The sequence below is a fragment of the Solanum lycopersicum genome, chromosome 4 (genome assembly GCF_036512215.1).
Source record: "Solanum lycopersicum chromosome 4, SLM_r2.1".
In the NCBI taxonomy this organism is placed as follows: domain Eukaryota; kingdom Viridiplantae; phylum Streptophyta; class Magnoliopsida; order Solanales; family Solanaceae; genus Solanum; species Solanum lycopersicum.
Window position 1 is genome coordinate 38579873 of NC_090803.1, and position 21704 is coordinate 38601576.

Here is a 21704-nt window from a genome sequence, read left to right on the forward strand (position 1 = left end):
TAGGTTTGTTTTAAGACGTGGGATTAATTTCCCATTAACCCCTTAATGAAACTATGTGCCTAGCAATTGGAATGCATGTTGTATCGACAGAGCAACCTACGCCCCATAGGCCCATTGACGGGCCATTCTGCTGGTTGTCGTTTGGGTCTGAGGCTTGGCATTGGTTTTTTTTTCTCCTAGGATAAGTATGGAAGGACTCCCACCCATCGACGGGATATCACCACACCTACTGGCCGTCGTTTCCTAGGCGTAGGTACACACTACTAAGGCAGTGTGTAGGAACCTTTTAGTCCTCCTTGAGGGCCTTTCGCAGGTCCCTTGGGTAGTCGTACCCAGATATTTCTAACTTAAATACGCACATTAACATGTCAAGGACCTTCCATACCATTTTGAGCATGAAACAACTCTCACAGCACATCAACACATGTTAAATATGTCCAAGGGCTAACATTTAAATGTCATCGATTGTTCTTGGACGTTTAACTTTCCAAATGACTTCAAACCATGCATGAATATTATAAAACACTTATTTGACATATTTTAATCATTTTTAGACACACGTAAGTTTGTAGACACCTTAAATCATTTTGGAGGTCTTACAATGGGGGTGTCTTCCATTGAAAAGACAGAGTTGGCTGCCTATCAATTGAAAGATGTTGCCAAAATTTTGAAAAATACACTACAATATTTTAGGTCTACGCCAACACTAAATCTGGACAGTGCTAAAAAAGTGTTGCCTATAATACTTTTGAGAACGCTTTTAAAGTGTAGCCAAAGATTTTTGACTTTTTGCTACAGTAATATTAGCAACACTTCTAAATTGTACTCTTTATTGGGATAACCTACACATTATAAGTGTTTTTATAGTTGGCAACAACTATTTAAATAAATGACCATAGTTTTTAAGTGTGTTATTTTTTTAATTGTAAATCTAACACATTAAAAATGTGGCCTTAGTGTGTTCACCAAAAAATTATATTCCCTCCAACATTTTAACAGTAAAATTTGATCTCCATCCCATTTTTATTTAGCCAAAAACATAAAAAATTAAAGAAATATTAAAAATTATTAAACATTAAAGAAATAAAAAAGGCAACATTTTACTAAAACTTCAGTTGAAGCTTCCATTTTCAGCTGAAGAACACCATTTGAAAGAACTAAAGAAGAGGATTGGAGAACGGAAGAAATTGATTTTTACTATGATTTTTGTCACATTTTTGTCAAACTTCAGTTGAAGAACACCATTTCAGCTTAAAAATCAAAGAGCACTGCGATTTCTCTGATGATGAACTGAAGAAGACGATTTTCCTCTAGAGGTTCATTAATCAAGATTAGAGAGCTCAAGAAGAAGATTTCTTCAAAAGTTCGTGGGTAAACTAATGTTCCATCAAATTTTCTTTTGAAAATTTAAAGAAAATACTTCACAGATCAACTTGCCTCATGTCTTAAAGCTTTAGGGTTGTTAGAATAGAGTTTATAAGGTAAGAGACTTTATCTACAAAAGTCTAAATTATAGCTTTAAGATTTTGATATTCTTGTGCGTCACTCAAAAATTTAAGTTAGAGTTTTTATGTTCTTGTGTTGTTGATACAAATTTTGTTAATTTTGGGAGTTTAGTTTGTAGTTGTATTACGTATAAATGGGCAGATTATTTTTCACAGACTAATTTTTCTCTTGAATGTTGAATGTAGAAATTGAAGCTAAATCGCCTTTATCTAAAGAACTGAGTTGTACCTAAGTTGTCTTTGTTCGAAGAACAAAAGTATTGAAGCTGGAAATACCTACAATATTTTCTCCCTAATATAGATTTCGTCAAGTGTAAGTAGCTACTCTACTGGAATTTCAAAAGGTTTTGATGTCTGTTTTAATACTACTATTTTTTAAGTCTTCCTAAGTGTATAGTTGAGCTCGCCTTAAGATTGGTTTGTTACTTTGTTAACCACATTGATTTTTTCTTGTAGCTATTTGCTGGTAAAATTTTTCTTCTTTCGACTACATGTCTTGAAGTGTCTAGAATTAATTTTTTTCTCTTGTGCATTTTCAAGTATACATCAGAAACTTTAGTTCAATATAGCTTAGTTGTTTTGGGATCACCTAGTAGTATGAATTTGCTAAACTTGCTTTCTAGTTTGAGTAGCACTATATAGAAAATGAATCATATGCCTTAGATATATGAGATATAGGATATATTTTTCAAGTCTAGAAGGGGTGCAGTAACTTTTGAGAGCGTTTTGCAAGAGTTGGACATTACAGTTATGAAAAATAGAAAATTTCTTCCTATAAAGGGATCTATTAGCACAATAATAGTAATATACTTTAACTTTTGTTAACGTACATAACTTCTTGTTTTTTACAATAACAAGTAATTGTGTATGACAGGTTTGATTGGTGACCTCAAAAATACATTTTATTACCTTCTACAACTAGTAAAACTAAAGTTATCGTGTAACATTCTTTGATTGTTAATGTAAATATAACTTAATCCTTATTAAAGCAATTGTTTCTATGTCTTTAATTGTTTTATTTATTTTTCTACTTTCAACTTGAGGATTCTGATTTCTTTCTTTTTTGCTAACTGTTACTAGCAATAATAAAATAGAAGTAGAAGAATAGTTTCTATACTATGAACAACCTGTTGAGTTTTGGATATTGTTGAAAGTGAGGCTTTCTTCATCTAAGTTTTAGAAGAATTAGAAGAAGTCTGCAAACAAAATGGACAGAAAGTTTTGTATGATGCTAAAGTATGTCCTATTTGATAAGCTTGTTGTTTTCAGAGAATGAACACTTGGAGAACTAAGGTTCAGAGGACGGGAGTTGGAGCAGCTAGGGGTAATCAAAATCCACCGCAGGCTTCAGTTAAAGGAGTGGCCATCCCAGTTGACCCAGTTGGTTTTATTGATGCTGAGGTGAGGGCATCTCTAGACCAGATGGCACAGGCCATCACGATGCAAGCTCAGGCTATAACTGCCCAAGTCAACCGGTAGAATGTTTAGTGGGAAAACCCACCGGTTCGCAGCATGGCTGACAGACTGCGAGATTTCACGAGGATGAATCCTCCTATATTCATAAGGGCTAAGACATCAGAGGATTCTCAAGAGTTTGTACATGAGGTGCAAAACATCCTGGTGGGTATGGGGGCCACTGATATTGAGAAGGCTGAGTTGGCTTCCTACCATCTCAAGGATGTTGCACAGACTTGGTGCAAAATGTGGCAAGATAGTCGTGTCTTAGGTGGAGTGCCAGTCACATGAGAGCTGTTCATGACAACATTTCTGGAAAGATTCTTTCCTAGAGAGATGAAGGAGGCCAAGGTTGAGGAGTTCATCAACCTTAAACAAGGCTATGTGTCGGTCAAGGTGTATTCCCAGAAGTTTGTTAAGCTATCAAGGTACGCTACTTCCCTTTATATTTAATAGCAAGAATGAGGAGAGTACTTAGCTTTGTGTAAATTATCCAGGTATGCTACTTCCCTGGTTTCAAACAGTAAGGATAAGATGAGCACGTTCCTCACGAGAATTAATGGATACCTGGAGGAGGAGTGTCGGTCTGCGATGCTTCATGATAATATGGACCTTTCAAGGTTAATGGTGAATGTCCAGCAGGTTGAGGACAACCGCAAGTATTCGTGATGTTAGAAGTCCTAGGCCTCAAGATCAGGCAAGTCCCAGCCATCGAGGCCACAAAAACAATTTTGGCGTCAGTGAGCAGCCCAGGTTCAAGATGGGGCAACAGAGTTCTGGGAATTCTAACACTCAGAGGAGTACAACACCTAGAGGAGGCAGGCCATAACCCAAGAGGGGCAATGGAGGTGAGATGCAACGTCCTAAGAAGAACTGTGCTAAGTGTGGCCGATCTCACAGTGGAGAGTGCAGACAGGGCACTAATGTCTGCTTCGGTTGTTGTAAGAGTGGACACATGGTTAGTGATTGTCCAATGAACAGAGGTCAAGTTGGAGGTAATGCGCAGCCTAGGCCTAACCCACAGAGTGCAGCAACAGCCAAGCCTCCCAAGAGGAACAAATTTTATGCTCTAAAGGGCAGGGAGGAGCAGGAGAAGTCTATTGATGTGGTTACAGGTATGCTGCAAGTATTCTCAACTTCTGTTTATGCTCTACTTGATCTAGGGTCTACGTTTTCCTTTGTGACTCCTGTGCTTTCTCTTACTTTTGGAACACTACCTGAAGATCTTCATGATCCTATAGTGGTTAGTACGCCTTTAGGAGAAAGTGTAAAAACTAATAGAGTATAGAAGAATTGCCCAATAATTATATCTGGTAGGACTATGTGTGCGGACTTGGTTGAACTACCCATGCATGATTTTGATGTTATTCTTGGCATGGACTGCCTTCACAGTTGTTATGCTTACTTGGACTGTCATAGTAGAGTGGTGAGAATTCGCTTCCCTAATGAAGAAGAGTTATTCATGGAGGGGTACAATTTGAGTCGTCCTAATCCCTAGATTTCAAATCTTAAGGCCAATAAAGTGATGTCCAAGGGGTTACTATGTCATCTTGTTAGTGTTAACGATTTATATCATGACATTCCTTCCATCCCCTTCGAGTGATTGACTTTGGTATCAATTTAGAACCCGATACTAAACCAATCTCAATTCCTTCTTATAGAATGGCTCCAGCAAAACTCAAAGAGTTGAAGCTGCAGTTAAAAGATCTCACTGATAATGGTTTCATTGAGCCGAGCATATCCCCGTGGGGCGCTCTAATGTTGTTTGTAAAGATGAAAGGTGGGACCCTTAGAATGTGTATCGATTATCGGCAGCTCAACAAAGTCACTATAAAGAATAAGCATCCACTTCCCAAAATAGATGATTGTTTTGATCAGCTTTAAGGGTCTAGTTTCTTCTCTAAGATTGATCTTCGTTCAGGGTATCATCAGCTTAGGGTTAGGGATGGAGATGTCCCAAAGACAGTGTTTCGTACCCGTTATGGTCATTATGAGTTCTTGGTTATGTCATTTGGTCTCACAAATGCACCTGTTGTATATATGGATCTCATGAACAGAGTTTTCCATGAATACCTTGACTTTTTTGTCATAGTATTCATTGATGACATTTTCATCTACTCTAAGACCAAATAATAGAATGAACATCATTTAAGACTAACCTTGCAGGTACTTAGACAGCATCAGTTGTATGCCAAATTTAGCAAGTGTGAATTCTGGCTGATATTAGTGACCTTCCTGGGTCATGTTGTGTTCGATCAGGGTGTACAGGTGGACCCCGGAAAGATTGAGGTTGTTAAGAACTGTCCAAAGCCTCTAACTCCCACTGATATCTGTAGCTTTCTAGGACCGGCTGGTTACTACCGTAGGTTTGTGGAGGGTTTTCTTCCATTGCTGCACCACTGACAGCTTTGACGAAGAAGAAAGCCAAGTTTGAATGGACGGAGACTTGTGATAAGAGTTTCCAGGAGCTCAAGGACAGACTCACTTCAGCCCCGGTGCTTACTCTGCCTAAGTGTGGTGAGAATTAAACTGTCTATTGTGATTCATCTACGGTTGGTTTGGGTTATGTTCTTATGCAGGCTGGTAAGGTTGTAGCCTGTGCTTCCAAACAGCTCAAGATTCATGAGAAGAATTATCCCACTCATGATCTAGAGTTGGCAGCTATGGTGTTTGCATTGAAGCTGTGGAGGCATTATCTGTATGGAGTGCATGTGGATTCACAGATCATAAGAGTCTCAAGTACTTATTCACATAGAGGAAGTTCAATCTACGTTGGCGGAGATGGTTGGAGCTATTTAAGGAATATCACATGAATGTGCACTACCATCCAGGTAAGGCTAATGTTGTGATTGATGCTTTGAGCATGATGATCATGGGAAGTACAGCCCATATTGAAGAAGAGAATAAGGAGTTGGCAAAAGAGGTACATAGATTGGCCAGACTGGGTGTGCAATTGGTTGACTCTACTAGTGGGAGTGTTTCAGTTCAGTCAAGAAGGGTCAGCATCTTGATCATGTGTTGATGGAGCTGAAGGACTTGGTGTTGTTAAAAATGAATGAGTCTTTCGCTTTTGGATTTGATGGCATACTTAGATACTAGGATAGGCTGTGTGTACCAGATGTGGATGATTTACGGACCAGGATTGTGGCAGAAGACCATGGTTCCACACATTCCATACATCCAGGTTCCACCAAAATGTATCATGATCTTAAGCATATCTATTGGTGGGATGGAATGAAGAAGGACATTGCAGAAAATATGTGTCTAAGTGTCCTAATTATCAGCAAGTTAAGGAAGAGCATCTTAAGCCTGGTAGTCTGACTCAGATTATTGAGTTTCCAACTTGGAAGTGGGAGGACATGAATATGGACTTTGTGGTTGGTATTCCGAGGACTAGAAGGCAGCATGACTCCATATGGGTTATGATGGACAGATTGACTAAGTCTGCTCACTTTATCATTATGAAGTCTACCTATAGTGCCGAGGATTATGCGAGACTTTATATTGATGAGATTGTGAGGTGGCATGATATTCCTTTGTCTATTATTTCAGATAGAGGAGCTCAGTTTACTTCACATTTCTGTAGATCTTTCAAGAAAAGCTTTGGCACGCAGGTGAAGCTTAGTACTGTCTTTTATCCTCACACTGATGGGCAGGAAGAGCGCACCATTTAAACATTGGAGGACATGTTAAGAGCATGTATGATTAAATTCAGAGGTATTTGGGATGACCATCTATCTTTGATAGAGTTCTTGTATAATAATAGCTATCACTCCAGCATTGGGATGGCACCGTTTGAGGCACTGTATGGTAGGAGGTGTAGATCTCCATTTGGGTGGTTCGATGTTGGAGAGTCATATATTTTGGGTCCAGGATGATTCATGAGGCCTTAGAGAAGGTTAGAGTTATAAGGTACATGTTGACTAATGCTAACAGCCGATAGAAGTAATATGCAGACAACAGAAAGCGACCCTTAGAATTTATTGTCAGTGACCAAGTTTACTTGAATATATCGCCTATGAAAGGGGTGATGAGATTTGGTTGAAAAGGGAAGCTGAGTCTGAGGTATGTAGGGTCATATGAGATCCTACAGCGTGTGGGTGAGGTGTGCTATCAGTTAGCATTGCCTGCGGAGCTAGCTTCTGTTCATTCAGTCTTTCATGTCTCTATGTTGAAGAAGTGCCTAGGTGATCCAGCATCAATCCTACCTTTTTAAGGTTTGGGGGTTGGTGAAGACTTGTCTTATGAGGAGGTACCTGTTGAGATATTAGATAAACAAGTCAAGCGGCTCAGGAACAAGGAGATTGCCATAGTGAAGGTATTGTGGAGAAATCATCTTGTTGAGGGTGTTACGTGGGAGGTTGAGGCCGACATGAGATCCCGCTGTTGTCATCTTTTCAGCTCTAAAGGTTAGACATCCTACTCTTAAGCTTGTGTTTCCTTATCTCTTCGTATTTTGTTGTTATTGGTTGATTGTGTATAGCGATTATGTTGTGATCTAATTGGCATTACGATGTGTAGTGGTAGTGTCATTCGGGGACAAATGTTTCTAAGGGGGGGATAATGTACCAACCTAAAATTGAATAGATAAATACTTAAGGTGATTTAATTATTATTTAAAAATCTGAAATTTTAAGGGCATAATGGTCCTTTCACGTATTAATTAAAATAAATCACATTTTGTATTAGTTTAATTAAATCATATTTTTAAAAAGTCTTGAATTTAGTCTCCTAATCCTAATAACTCTCTCCCTCACGTTTCTCAACTCTCTTCCACGTCTCTGAACTCTCATGCTCTCATGCTCTGACTAACAAGAAAGCTCAAGAACAGTGTAAGAAAATGTCAATGCAAAGGGAGGTTGTTCGTCGAGTGGTGTGTACGTTGAGGAGAATTGGGCGTGGTTTTGAGTAGTTTTTGCGTAGCAGCTTTACACTTGAACAAAAGCTATGGGTTTCTCTCCTATAATTCTTTCTCCAAGAGTATTTTCCTTCGATCGATTATCAAGGTCTTGAAAACTAAGGTTGTTCCCCTTTGTATGTCATTGTCCTTAGCTCCCAAACGAATTCGTAGGATGGGTATGTGTTCTGCTATATTTAGGCATGAATGATGTATTTATATTACTTGTGAAAATGTTTATGTGAGGGAAATTATGAAAACATTATTCAATGTGTGATCAGAAAGTTGGTGTGTGTATGTGCACGTGGGCAGTAGCTTTTACCACTGTTTTGGTGTTGTATAAATCATGTATTTCTTGTGGATTTTATGTGTGAAATGTGTGTACAATATGATGTTCATTACCATGAAATATAGTGGATTGAAATAATCATCTTTTAGCCAACTAAACTTATGAACAGTATGACCAAAAATGAGTTGAATAATGACAAGAATTTTCCAGATTTGGGTACTCTATAATAAGGTTGAAATCTAGGTTTTAAAAAGGAAAATTAAATAAGTGAGGTCAATGGGAATTGAAGCCAAGACCTCACATGTTGAGATGGCTGAAAAATGAAGAAAAAAAATGGAACTAAGGGGAATCGAACCCCTTCGTTACTGATTTCACCTAAAAAAGGAATGGGACTAAGGGGAATCGAGCCTTTTTAGTTACTTATTCCGCCTCAAGGAAAAAAAATGGGACTTGGGGGAATCGAACTCGCGATCTGTGGGGAGAAGGAGGAGAAAATTTATTAAGAAAATAAACGGGAGGCGTGGGATTCAAACCCACGACCTCTAGGTACGCGCGAAAGAAAAGAAAAATAAGGAAAAAGAAAATGCGGGGCATGGGAATTGATCCCACGACCTCAAGGTTGAAGGAAGGAGCAAAAATTATTAATTAGGAAATGAAGTGAGGCTATGGGGGTTTGATCCCACAAACTCACTTCCACTCGCCCCGTTTAAATAAAATAAAGATAGAGAGGTTGTGGGGGTTCGAACCCACCACCTCACAGCCTCTACAATAAAATTAAAAGAAAAATCAAAGAGGTTGTGGGGGTTCGAACCCACAACCCTTCGACTAAATTAAGAGTTAAATTAAGTAGAAAATCTATCCTTTAATGTTAATGTCGAGATTTTATTTAGAGTTCTAATATTATGAATATTAGAAATAAAATCAATAAAAAATATAATTGATATCCAAGTGATTCAAGATTTGGGTTCCCTTGCCAAAACCTCCGTATTGATACATAAGTCATACATGAGTAAAATATCCAAGAGTCATGACATCTATATAGGTCAAAAATCAAGATCTTGGCATATATACAAGATACATAAGTCTTTTACTACATAATCTTAGGAAAGTAAGAATCACTTAACGAACTATGAATGAAGCCCCATGGCTTGTATGTATAGACACATAAGTCTAACATACGTTCAAAAGTAGGTGAACCTAAGATGTACGTAATGAAATGATGAACCCTGGTAGGGTTAAGTATGAGTGTAAGATACACTAAATGTCCAAGTTCATTGGCATATGATGAGATGAACTATGAAATGATGAAATGAACATTCACGTAATAGGAGGTGAGTAACTATGAAAAGCAAAGGTGCTAATAATTAAGAATGTGGTGACAACATGATATGACAATAATGTATATGATGAGAGCAATCTCAAATGAGCCTAAGTAAATTTTACCAACACATACTCACAAATGAGAGTGTAAGATAATGAAGAGACCACTCTCTATGAACACTCTAATGAAAGTATTGAGTTTAACACACTTAATACTAATGATGAGATTAGAAATCATCTAATGATATATGTTGTCCTCGTACTGGAAGTCAGGTTCCATGACGTATGAGTTGAATGTAATGGAAATTTATACTGAGCACTGATAGGCTAGCTATGAGAGGTGATGCCTTCTTTTAGGAAGGGTGAAGGTTCACGTAACTTTCATGAGACTGTCCGGCTTTCCGGGTATGGTTCTCCATACATCTCCTAGTCTTTGAACTTATACTGGCAATATAGGGATCTGGCGGGGTTGAATTCTCATATACACTAGCATGTTATTGAGTCACTTATGCTAGTGATTCCACCTCTTTTCGGTGTGGGGGAGACACTAGATTTCATTATGCTCACATGATCTATGTCGGTTAAAGTTAAAGTCCCAATGATTGAATGAGTCCAGCCTCAAATGAAGCATATAAAGAAATGAATGATACCTAATGTGTTAGGATAAGATAATCAAGAGGTGAGCTAGACTCATGTAATGACATTAGGTTATTCCTAATTATTGCACAGCAAACCCGATGAAAGTCTTAAACTACATCCTAGATATAGCTGTTGTTCACACTGGCCTATGAATGAAATGAAATAAAGTATGTATGGATTAATGAAGCGGACTCTGTGTTTGCTAATGAAGACTCCCTAGTTCAGGTCCCATGTGTTGAGCCCTCATTTTGGAAAGTCTTAATGTCAAGTCAATTATTCCAAGGTTTCATGGCATATGAATGAATGATATGAAAGAATTTATGTGTCATATGTTATGTGTTATGATATGTGCTATATGAAGATGTTATGTGGTGTATGCAATACGATATTTATAATTATACATGTTACTCTCATGGCATGACCTTCCTAAGTCAATTTGGAAAGTTCACTAACTTTCCTAATCTCAATTTGGCAAGTCTACTGACTTGACTTCCAAAAATCATGTCATTAGGAAAGAGCTATTCTTTCTCATGCATGTCCTTGTTGTATGCTTGCATATACCCATAGTTAGTAAAAGTGTGTACTAACCCAATACATCTATACTATTTTGAGTGCACGCACAGGTGAGCGATAGAATACAGGTTCATTGTTGCAGTTATCCGGACATCAGCATTCATCCGGAGTTTGGTAGGTCCTCATGCTTTCGAGGATGCTATTGTTTTACATTCTAGCGTAGTTTTAGAGTTGAGCTAGTAGAGCATGTTCCACTAGCGTTTCTTTCCTGTTTTGGTCCAGACTTTGTATTGGTGCTATTTTGGCAATTATACAATTAATACTTAATGAATTATTCTTTCAATTGCTTATCTCTTTAATGTTAAATGATTGATGATGAACGATTATGAAATATTAAGAATATTTAGCAAGTATGTTAAAGATCTAGAAGTTTCAAATTTTCCGCTAAAATTAAACTAGGTGAGGTATCATAATTCATGAACAATTCATATATAAGGAAGTAGCTAAAAGGAACATAACATAAATGAAATAATAATTCCATCATCATAGGATCAAGATCGCATTATGCACACTACATAATCAAATCTATAGAAAGTAGAGAAATATAGATCAAACTTACTAAACCTTGATCCTCATTGATCAATTAACCACAATTCATCAATAATTCACGTAGAAGATAGTAACTATAATAAATTTATCATAATCGAATTACACTATAATCAATTTAACATTAAGATCACAATAACCACAATATAGGATAAATTGAGAAATTGGGAAGATCATGGGTTTATCATGAAATTGGATTGAAAATCACATTAGAATTACTATGTAATAAAGTCCACCATAAGTATGTTTTTGAAATCAAATTTGAGAAAGAACTCATGGCTATATTGAAAGATGTAGAGTTTTGATCATGAATTCTCTTTGAAAACCTTTCAAGGAACTCTCTAGATGAATGAATATCTAAAGATGAAGGATCACCAAACCTAATTAAAAGAAAATTCCACGAAATATTGATGAAGAAACCATCACAATCCATCAACCAAGCCGTTCTTGAGCTTCATCTCCAATGGAGGTTTCTAGAGAGGTTTTGTTTTGAGAGAGAAGATAAAATTTGAGGAATGAGATCTAATTAGGGTTAAAGGCTTATATAATAACATAAAATACATAAATACACTTAAAAAACCGTCAATACTAATATAGGAACGTGGGGTGAATTTTCCATTCACCCCTTAGCATGGCAATGTGTATGCACCAGAATTGGCACCATCAACAGCCATGGACGATGGGGTGTCGACAAAGTGACGGCTCGTCTAGTTGCTCCGTCGATGGTGACTGAGGCTGCATTGCGGGAGTTTAAGCTCACACGTCTAAATTTTGAGCTACGCCCCCCCCCCCCTCTTCCCCCTCCCTACCCCCCATCGACGGGACATCGTCTCATGCATGGGGCATCGATCCTTTGCTCGTCGGTAGTGTCTAGGCAGCCTTTAGGTCCTTCTCAAAGACCCCTTTCGTTGTTCTTGGGGAGTGGTGCCCCGACGTTTCAAACGTAAATATTATCATATACAAGTTAAGGACCTTACATATCAATTTGAGCATCAAACAACTTGTAAAACATGTCAAGGAACACTAGAACACACTAGCATGTCTCAAGGCTAACTTTCAAACTTCATCAAACACTCTTAGATGTTTGACCTCAAAATCACTTCAAATCAAGTAGGCATCTTGTAAAACAATTAATTCACATAATTAACATGTTTAGCTAGCATCTGGACGTCAAAGTCTTTCTTTGTCGTTTTGGCTCTAACCTTTTCTAAATGAGTTTATTACATTAATATAGGTATGGAAACATCATTTTAACTATTATTCAATAGGCTAAGCACTAGTCTAAGTCATGGAACTTCTGGAGTGTTAAATTATCCCCCCCTGAAACATTCGTCCCCAAATGACACTAAAATCTTTTGAAGGGTAAGGATAGACTCAATACTAGCAGCTCAACCAACAACAACATAAAATCATAATGAGTCACAGCTCATAGAAGTAATTCACAACACCTTTCAACACATACCACAACATTACACATAGTACTCAATTCATGATGCACAAACCTATAAGAGCTAAACATTTCATAACACGTAGTGAGGAATTTCCCTCTCAACATTATCATGAGCTCAAATACATCAAGGAGTTACCATGCTATAAATTCTTCTCAAGATAACAATAAAATAGCAAAATCTCAAGAAGACACATGCATACATATTTCATATAAGTGCAAGAAGAGAGTATAAAGGCATTTTCCTGAAACTCAAATTGGCACAACTTTTACCAAAACATTCACCTATTTAGAGAACAAGTAAATTTCATATTCATTCATTATTTGCCTTATTAAGAGGAATTTCTAACCTCAAGGAGTAAAAAGATGAGGGAAGTGGGACTTCATGTCGGCTTAGGCCTCCCATGTTGCACCTTTAACAAGATGGTTCCTCCATAGAACTTTTATGAAGGCAAACTCTTTTTTCCTCAATATCTTTATTTTGCGATCTAGGATCGCAACCAGAACATCTTCATATGAGAGGTTCTTTCTACCCCTAAACCTTCAATAGGAAAAATAGACACCAGGTCGCCTATGCATTTCTTGAGCATAGAAATATGAAACAACGGATTAACCGAAGCTAGTTCACTAGGTAGTTTCAGCTCATAGACAACTTTTCCAACCCGTTGTAATACCTCATAATGACCAACATATCGGGGACTTGACTTCCCTTCTTACCAAATCTCATCACCCCTTTCATAAGTGAAATCTTCAAATAGATATGATCACCTATTCCAAACTCAAGATCTGTTCTTCTATTATCAGCATAAGACATTTGCTGGATATAGGTTGTCTTCAATCTATCTCTTATTAATCGAACTTTCCCGATAGCCTCATAGATAATCTCGGGACCAAGGAGTGAAAACTTACCAACCTCATACCATCCAACCGGAAACCTACATCTTCTACCATGAAGAACTTCAAAAGGTTCTATGGAGATGCTCAAAAGATAACTATTGGTGTAGGAGAGCTCAATCAATGGTAGGTCATCCTTACTTCCTTTGAAATTAATAACACAGGCTCTTAACATATCTTCAAGGGTATGAATGATACGTTTCACTTGCCCAACCGTTTGAGGATGAAAAGTGGTGCTAAGTTTAACTTGAGTACCTAACTCTTTTGAAAAGCTTTCCAAAAATGCGAAGTGAATTCTGCACCTCTATCCGAAATGATGGATAAAGGAATTTCATGAAGACTCACAATCTCATTAATTTAGATTCTTGTATAATATTAGGCAATATAAGTAGACTTTACAGGAATAAAGTGGGCAAATTTGGTCAACCTATCCATAAAATTACCCATATGGAATCATTTTTCCTACGGGTTCAAGGAAACCCAACAACAAAGTCCATATTGATGGCCTCCAACTTCCAAGTAGGAACATCCATGATTGTGGTTAAACCACCCGGTTTAGAGGGCTTTAACTTGTTAGCAGTTTGGACACTTAGCAACAAACTCTGCTATGTCCTGTTTTAAATCATCCCACCTATAGACCTCTCTAAGGTCATGATACATTTTGGTGGAAACCGGATATATAGAATAACGAGAAACATGGGCTTCTTCTAGAATTGGATTTCTCAAATCCTCAATATCAGATACACATAATCTCCCTTGGTACATAAGAACCAAATCCCCCTGGGAGAATGACTCATTGAGCTTACCAAGTACCAATTCCTTGACTCATTGACCTTACCAAGTACCGATTCCTTCAACTCCATCAATAATGGATCAAAATGCTGCTTAGATTTCACCTCCACCACTAATGATGAGTCGGAGTTATGATGGACCATGAAACCACCATCTGGAGAATCTTCTAACCGCACACCTAATCAAGCCAACCTATGAGCATCTTTCACAAGTTCTTTCTTCTCTTCTTCCACATGAGACACACTACCAATAGTCGTACGAATCAAAGCATCCGCAACCACATTGGCTGCTGGTAAAGGACACTCATGTTGTATTCCTTCAATAATTCTAACCATCTTCTCTGTCGGAGATTTAACTCCTTTTGTGTAAACACATATTGGAGACTTTTATGGTTAGAAAACACATCAACATGCACACCATACAAGTAATATCTCCATTTTTTTGGCAAAAACTACAACAGCTAACTCAAGATCATGAGTTAGATAATTCTTCTCTTGAATTTGAGTTGCCTAGAAGCATAAGTAATCATCTTTCCATGTTGCATGAGGACACATCCCAAGCCCACTCAGGAAGTATCACAATACACTAAAAAATCCTTCATTACCCTCCATTAAGGTCAACACTGCAGCGGAGGAAATCTTATCTTTCAACTCTTGAAAACCTTTCTCACAAGCTTGCAACCACTCAAACTTCACCTTCTTTTGGGTCAAAGCTGTCAAATGAGAAGAAATCAACAAAAATCCATCAACAAACCTTCTATAGTACCCGGCTAGACCCAAGAAACTTCTTATGCTGGTGGGAGTCAAAGGTCTAGGCCAATTTCTGACCGCATCCATCTTCTTTGGATCAACCTCTACACCCTCACCAGAGCTCAACCAAAATTCACACTTAATAAATTTGGCATAAAGTTGGTGTTCCTTAAGGACTTGCAAGACCAAAATTCACACTTACAAAATTGGCATAAAGTGATTCTCATGCTTATTTTCATTCTTGAAGTATATCAAAATATCATCAATGAACACAATCACAAATGAGTTGAGGTAATCTCGGAAAATCTATTCATTAGGTGTATAAACGCCGCCGAGGCATTTGTTAGCCCAAAAGACATAAATAGAAATTCATAGTGACCATATCTAGTTCAGAAATCTATTTTGGAAACATCTTCATTTTCACCCTAAGTTAGTGATATCCCGACCTTAAGTCAATCTTGGAAAAGTAGCTCGCACCTTGGAGTTTATCAAAGAGATCATCAATCCGAGAGAGAGGATACTAGTTCTTTATGGTGATCGTATTGAGTTGGCGATAATCAATGACATTTTAAGGGACCCATCCTTCTTTTTTAGAAACAAGGTAGGAGCACCCCATGGAGAAACACTAGGGTGAATAAAACCCTTGTCTAGTAAATCTTTGAGTTGGAGCTTCAATTCATTCAATTCAGCCGAAGCCATCCTATATGGAGGAATTGAGATGGGGTTCGTATCCGATAACAAATCAATGTCAAAGTCAATTTTCCCATTCGGGAGGAATCCCTGGAAGGTCATTAGGAAAAATCTATGGATATTCGATTAATACGGGGACCGACTCAATAGAAGGAGTTTCACATTCCAGGTCCTAACCCTCACAACATGGTACAAACAGCCTTTGGCTATCATCCGACAACCCATCAAGAAATGATTTGACCCCTTGGCATAGAATTTCCCCCCTTCCACTCAACCCTTCCACTCAAGAATGGGTTCATTTGGAAATTGGAACTTCACTACCCTTTGTTCTACAATCTATTAAAGCAAAACATGCATGAAGCCAATCCATACCCAAGATGATATCAAAGTCAAACATGTCAAATTCTACAAAATCAACAAGAGTGACTTTATTGGGTAGCATTACAGGTCATTTCCTCTAGACTCTTTTTGCAACCACAAAGTCACCCATTGGGGTACAAATCAAAAAGGGTTCAATCAAAACATCGAGAAGAACATCAAACTTCCTAGCTACCAAAAGGTGTAACAAAAGAAAGGGTAGCACTGGGATCAATCAAAGCATACACATTAATAGAGAAGACTTGTAACATAACCATCACAACATCAAAAGAGTTCTCTTGTTCACACTTAACCTTGAGTGCATAAAAATGGTTCATTTTTGGAGCTACTGAGATGGCCATTCCCCTTACCTTGGCTTCTCACATTAGGATAGTCTTTCACTATATGACCACTTTTGCCTCAACCATAGCAACTAGTAGACCCAATAAGGCATTCACCCACATGTTTCTTACCACACTTACCATAAGTTGGTCTTTCTCTTGGTGGATCAACATTTCTCCCCTTTTGAGGTTTAGGATTATAACCTTTATCATTGTGATTCTGGGAGAAATTTGAAGGGACTTGGTTTGAGAACCTCTTCTTAAACTTAGCCTTATCTTGAACGTCAAGCCTACTCTTAGAAGAACTACTTTCAAAAGACCTTGCCTTCCTAGATTCTCTATTCCTCTTCCTTAGACGACTCTCCTTTACCTGTTGTGCATGAACCATAAATCTAGAAAGATCCATATTGTCATGAAGCATGGTTGCACGACATTCTTCTTCAAGCTCTTCAGACATGCCCGTTACATAGCGCTCATTTCATTCCTAGCATTAAAAACAAAAGAAGAAGCATATTTGGACAACTTAATGAATTTTATGGAGTATAACTTAACACTCATACCTCCTTGACAAAGGTTAATGAACTCCTGCACCTTAGCTTCCCTTAGCTCCCCTGGAAAGAATCTATCAAGAAAGGCCTTTTTGAAGATCTCCCAAGTCACGGGACCACCTTCTAAATCCCTACTATCCTTCCACTGATTGTACCATGTCTGAGCCATGTCCTTGAGTTGATAGGCAGCAAGCTCAGCCTTTTAAGTAGTACTTACCGCCATAGGAAACAAGATATTATAGACCTCATAAAGGGCATCTTGGGGGTCTTCATACACTTTTGATCCAAAGACCACGGGAGGATTCATCCTCGTAAAATCTCTCAAACGGCTAGCTATAGTACTAGCGTGTTGGTTCTCTTGAGGTACTTCTCTATTACCTTGTGTCTTAATAGCTTGAACTTGAGTGGTGATGGCTTGGACCAATTGGAACAGGGATGCCCTCACCTCACCATCCGTCATGGATGGAGGATCGATCGGAACTTGATCATTCACAACAGCTTGCACTTGAGGAGGGACTTGATTGCCTTGGGGAGTTGCTCCGCATTCGCAATCTATTCTCCTACTCTTCTTGCCATTGTTCTTCTTATATTCATCGCCTATAACCACAAGAATGGGATTATATGCTAAAAGACACAGAATTTTAAGACTCTAGAGGCACGACATAGGATTACCAAGAAAATAGAACTTCCCTAGTCATCAGATAGCCTCTCATCCATAATTGTGGCGCGCTTCACAACTATGAACAAGACATTATATAACGTTGTTTAGTGAGACATTGAACCTAATGATATTCAACCTCATGCTATGAAACTAAGTTTGTCACATTCATAGAGTACACCACAGATGTGACCAGCGACATCGTCCTCTCAGACGACTCAGACAATTCGTTAGCATTCGTCATAACATGTCATTAGTTAAAATTGTGGAAAAATTTAAAGCTTTTGTATACTATGTATAGCTTAATTACACTTTATACTTAAAAATCACGAAAACATACATAGTGATAGTCTAAAAGTTGTCTCACATAAGAACCATCTAAAGAGTGTTAATCTGGACTTAGCAAAAAAAAAATACGCCATATAAGCCTTAATACAAAAGAATCCAAAGAACATAAAATGAAATCAAGTGTATTCTTAAAAACTACTAAAGTCTTCATAGACTAGAATAACGAAAAGATAGAATCCCCGAACATGAGGGCTTACTAACCCTTGGAAAAAGAGTTCCAACGTTCTTCAATCGACCTTTTTAATCTTCAATGATCGGACCCTACATTTGTAGTAATATAAAGTAAGGGTTAGTATGCCACATGTGCTTAGTATGGATATATGCACATAAACATTTAAGGACAAGCATGAAAAAGGAACATTTCATAGAAAACATGTTAAGTCATTTGAAAACCTTTAGTGCACATACAATAGAGCATATACAAGATAAGGATCACAATCAACATAAAGCATGACCATAATCAAAGACATAATATCATAAAGTTATATTAACATTTCATGTTCAATAGTGCAAATCAACTTAAAAGGCAAAACACTTACGAATGATCTCATCACAAGCCTACAAGTGCAATGATCATGTGAAGCTCTATAACCCCACATAACCAAGTAAACAAGATAGGTGAACATAAGTAAGCTTTGCTTTATACGAATTGTAACGTAAATAGTCCTCACCTTATAAGCAGTATAGACCAATATTATGTTTATCAACATAACCAACATAATATAAGAGTAACATTATGTATCATAAGCATTATACCTTCCATGTCATCATATCACATAAAGACAATATCCTAGGACTTCCGTTAGAGTCAACTTGTGCAATGTCTAGGTAGAGTCTCATACCCCTATCTATACTAAGTAGACTCCTCAAGTCACCCTAATAAATGTCCATTTTATTATCTTTAATTTTACTTGATGGAAAAATTGCCTTTACCGACATTAGACCATGTGAGCTAAACATGGAATTCGGTGTCATGAAACTCCACATGAAAGAAAGTGGTCTACCGGCCAAAGTAGAACCAACCATGACATAACTTTCTAGGTGGATCCACTAACTAGTATCCTATGGTGGAAACATAGTTCAAGAACTATAAGATATATAAGAGACCCATAGTTCCACATTACATGGAAAACTCTATCTCATGAGAGTCATTATGAACCTACCTTCCAATAGGGAAGGGACACCTCTATCTAGTTCACTCGGTGCTAAGTTATAATCCCTTTTTGAATAACCTTTAAATAATCAATTATACATAATTCTTATCATAAGTCATAGGATATTAACTCCTTGTATAAACATGATCATAAACTCTTTTGTTTTGATGAGAATTTGCTTTCATGACAACCTTTCATTTGTAAAATTAACATATCATAATTATCTTGTGTAGATTAACATAGCATTATCATCTTGTGTGACGCATACAAGAGAACATCATAAACTTGCATTATCATATGCTTATCATGATCACACAGTTAACATATTCATACCCCAATATATGTACAACAATATCATACATACTTCAATAGCATTGTAAATTCATTTATAGGCTAACATATGCATCATAGAGTAATCACGACTTTAGAAGACTTACATCTTGCTTACAAGAACCTTTATCAAGAACTTATGTTCAATATACAATAATCAACCAACAATATAGTGAAATACTCAATAACATTATCAATACCAACTCTTAAAGTCATAAACAAGACCAATTCGTATTAAAGGATAAGGGAGATGGTCATTAAGGAGTTCATTCAAACCATAGTTCTAAACATTTACATGTTATCAAGAACTAAATATAACCCAATAAAAATCATATTTAGAGAAGAAACATGCTTCACACGAAAATAAAACATTAACATCCCATTTCCCAACAATACATACTTAATCGACCATAGAAAAATTGTTATACTTCATCAAAAATCATAAATCGAGAGTTAGGAACAACCCCATTTTGAAGAGTAAAAGCCCTAGGAGTTGAATTCTTGAAAACCATTTTTGAAAGGATCTCTTCAGAAAAGGAATCCCAAGAGTGAAAAACGCATACCTTATTGACGAATATTCCATGAAAATTGAATGAAAACCTGGAAGTCTTCGTCTTCTTCCTTAACCTTTTCTTGTTCTTCAATAGAGTTTGAAAAAGAGAGCGTTCTTGAGAGATATGGGAGAAATTCTTTTGATCTAATTTGAAGTGTTAAAAGTGAACTAAACCTGAGTTAAGATCAATACATAGTATTCCCATAAGATACCTTAAAGACCCTTCACTTAAATGGGTTTATTTGTGAAGTCAAATTACCAAAAGTACTACTTAAATGAATCTGGAAAGTGGTTGCGCGTCGTAGGGCCAATTCCCATTCTTTTTCTGAATTTTTGGGTTGAGACAGTGAGCCTCGTGACAGCTTCGCATCGCGCTTCCTCCCAATTCTTGAGGCAGTGAACCTCGTGTGTGTTGCGGGTTGCGCAGCAGCCCCTTGGTTCTTGACTCTCGTAGGCTGCTTTGGCAGCCTGCTTGCCCATGTTTGGGTCCTCCCCAAGGACCCTTCCATAGGGTGCCATTACCAGAAGTTTGGAACTTTTGTACTACATATTATTTGTTTGAAGTATTTTTACAAGTTTTGGACTTCATTTGACACTTCGAAACCTTTAACAAACAAAGGGACGTCAACTAGTTCAAATTAGCTAGTTTCCAGAAGTAAAGGTCTTCTTTATCATTTTGGCTCTAACCTTTTATAAATGAGTTTATTAAATAAATATAGGTCTGGAAACATCATTTTCACTATTATTCAATAGGATAAGATCTAGTCTAAGTCATGGAACTTCCAGAATGTTGCAGGTTCATTTTAAAAATTGAAAATCACATTAAAAACAGTAGCTAATAAACAATTAATCATAAACATGCTTTTGAAATCAATTTGAGAAAGAACTCATGGCTAGATTTAAAGATATGGAGTTTTGATCATGAATTCTCTTTGAAACCCTTTCAAGGAACTCTCTAGATGAAGAATCACCAAACCTCATTAGATGATAAGTCCACGAAATATTGATGAATAAACCATCACAATCCATCAACGAAGCCGTTCTTGAGCTTCATCTTCAATGGAGGTTTCTAGAGAGATTTTGTTTTGAGAGGGAAGATAAAATTTGAAGAATGAGATATAATTAGCGTCAAAGGCTTACCTACTAACTTAAAATACCTAAATACACTTAAACAAATTGTACATACTAATTTAGGAATGTGGGGTGAATTTCCCATTCACACATTAGCATGGCAGCGTGAATGCAGCAAAATTGCAGGCAGCATCGATGGCCATTGACGACAGCGCATCGATGGAGTGATGTCTCATCCTGTTACTCCATCTATGGTGATTGAGATTGAACTTTGGGGGATTAATCTCACAGAGCTAAGTTTTGAGCTAGTACCCCCATCGATGGGGCATCCATCATTGGCTCCTCGATTGACACTACCAAGGTAGTGTCCAGGCAGCCTTTGGGTCCTCCTCAAGGACCCTTTGGTGGTCCTTGGGGAGTCGTTCCTTGATGTTTCGAATGTAAATACGATCATATACAAGTTAAGGACCTTTAATATCAATTTGATCATCAAAAAACTTGTAAAACATGTCAAGGTACACTAGAATACACTAACACATCTCAAGGCT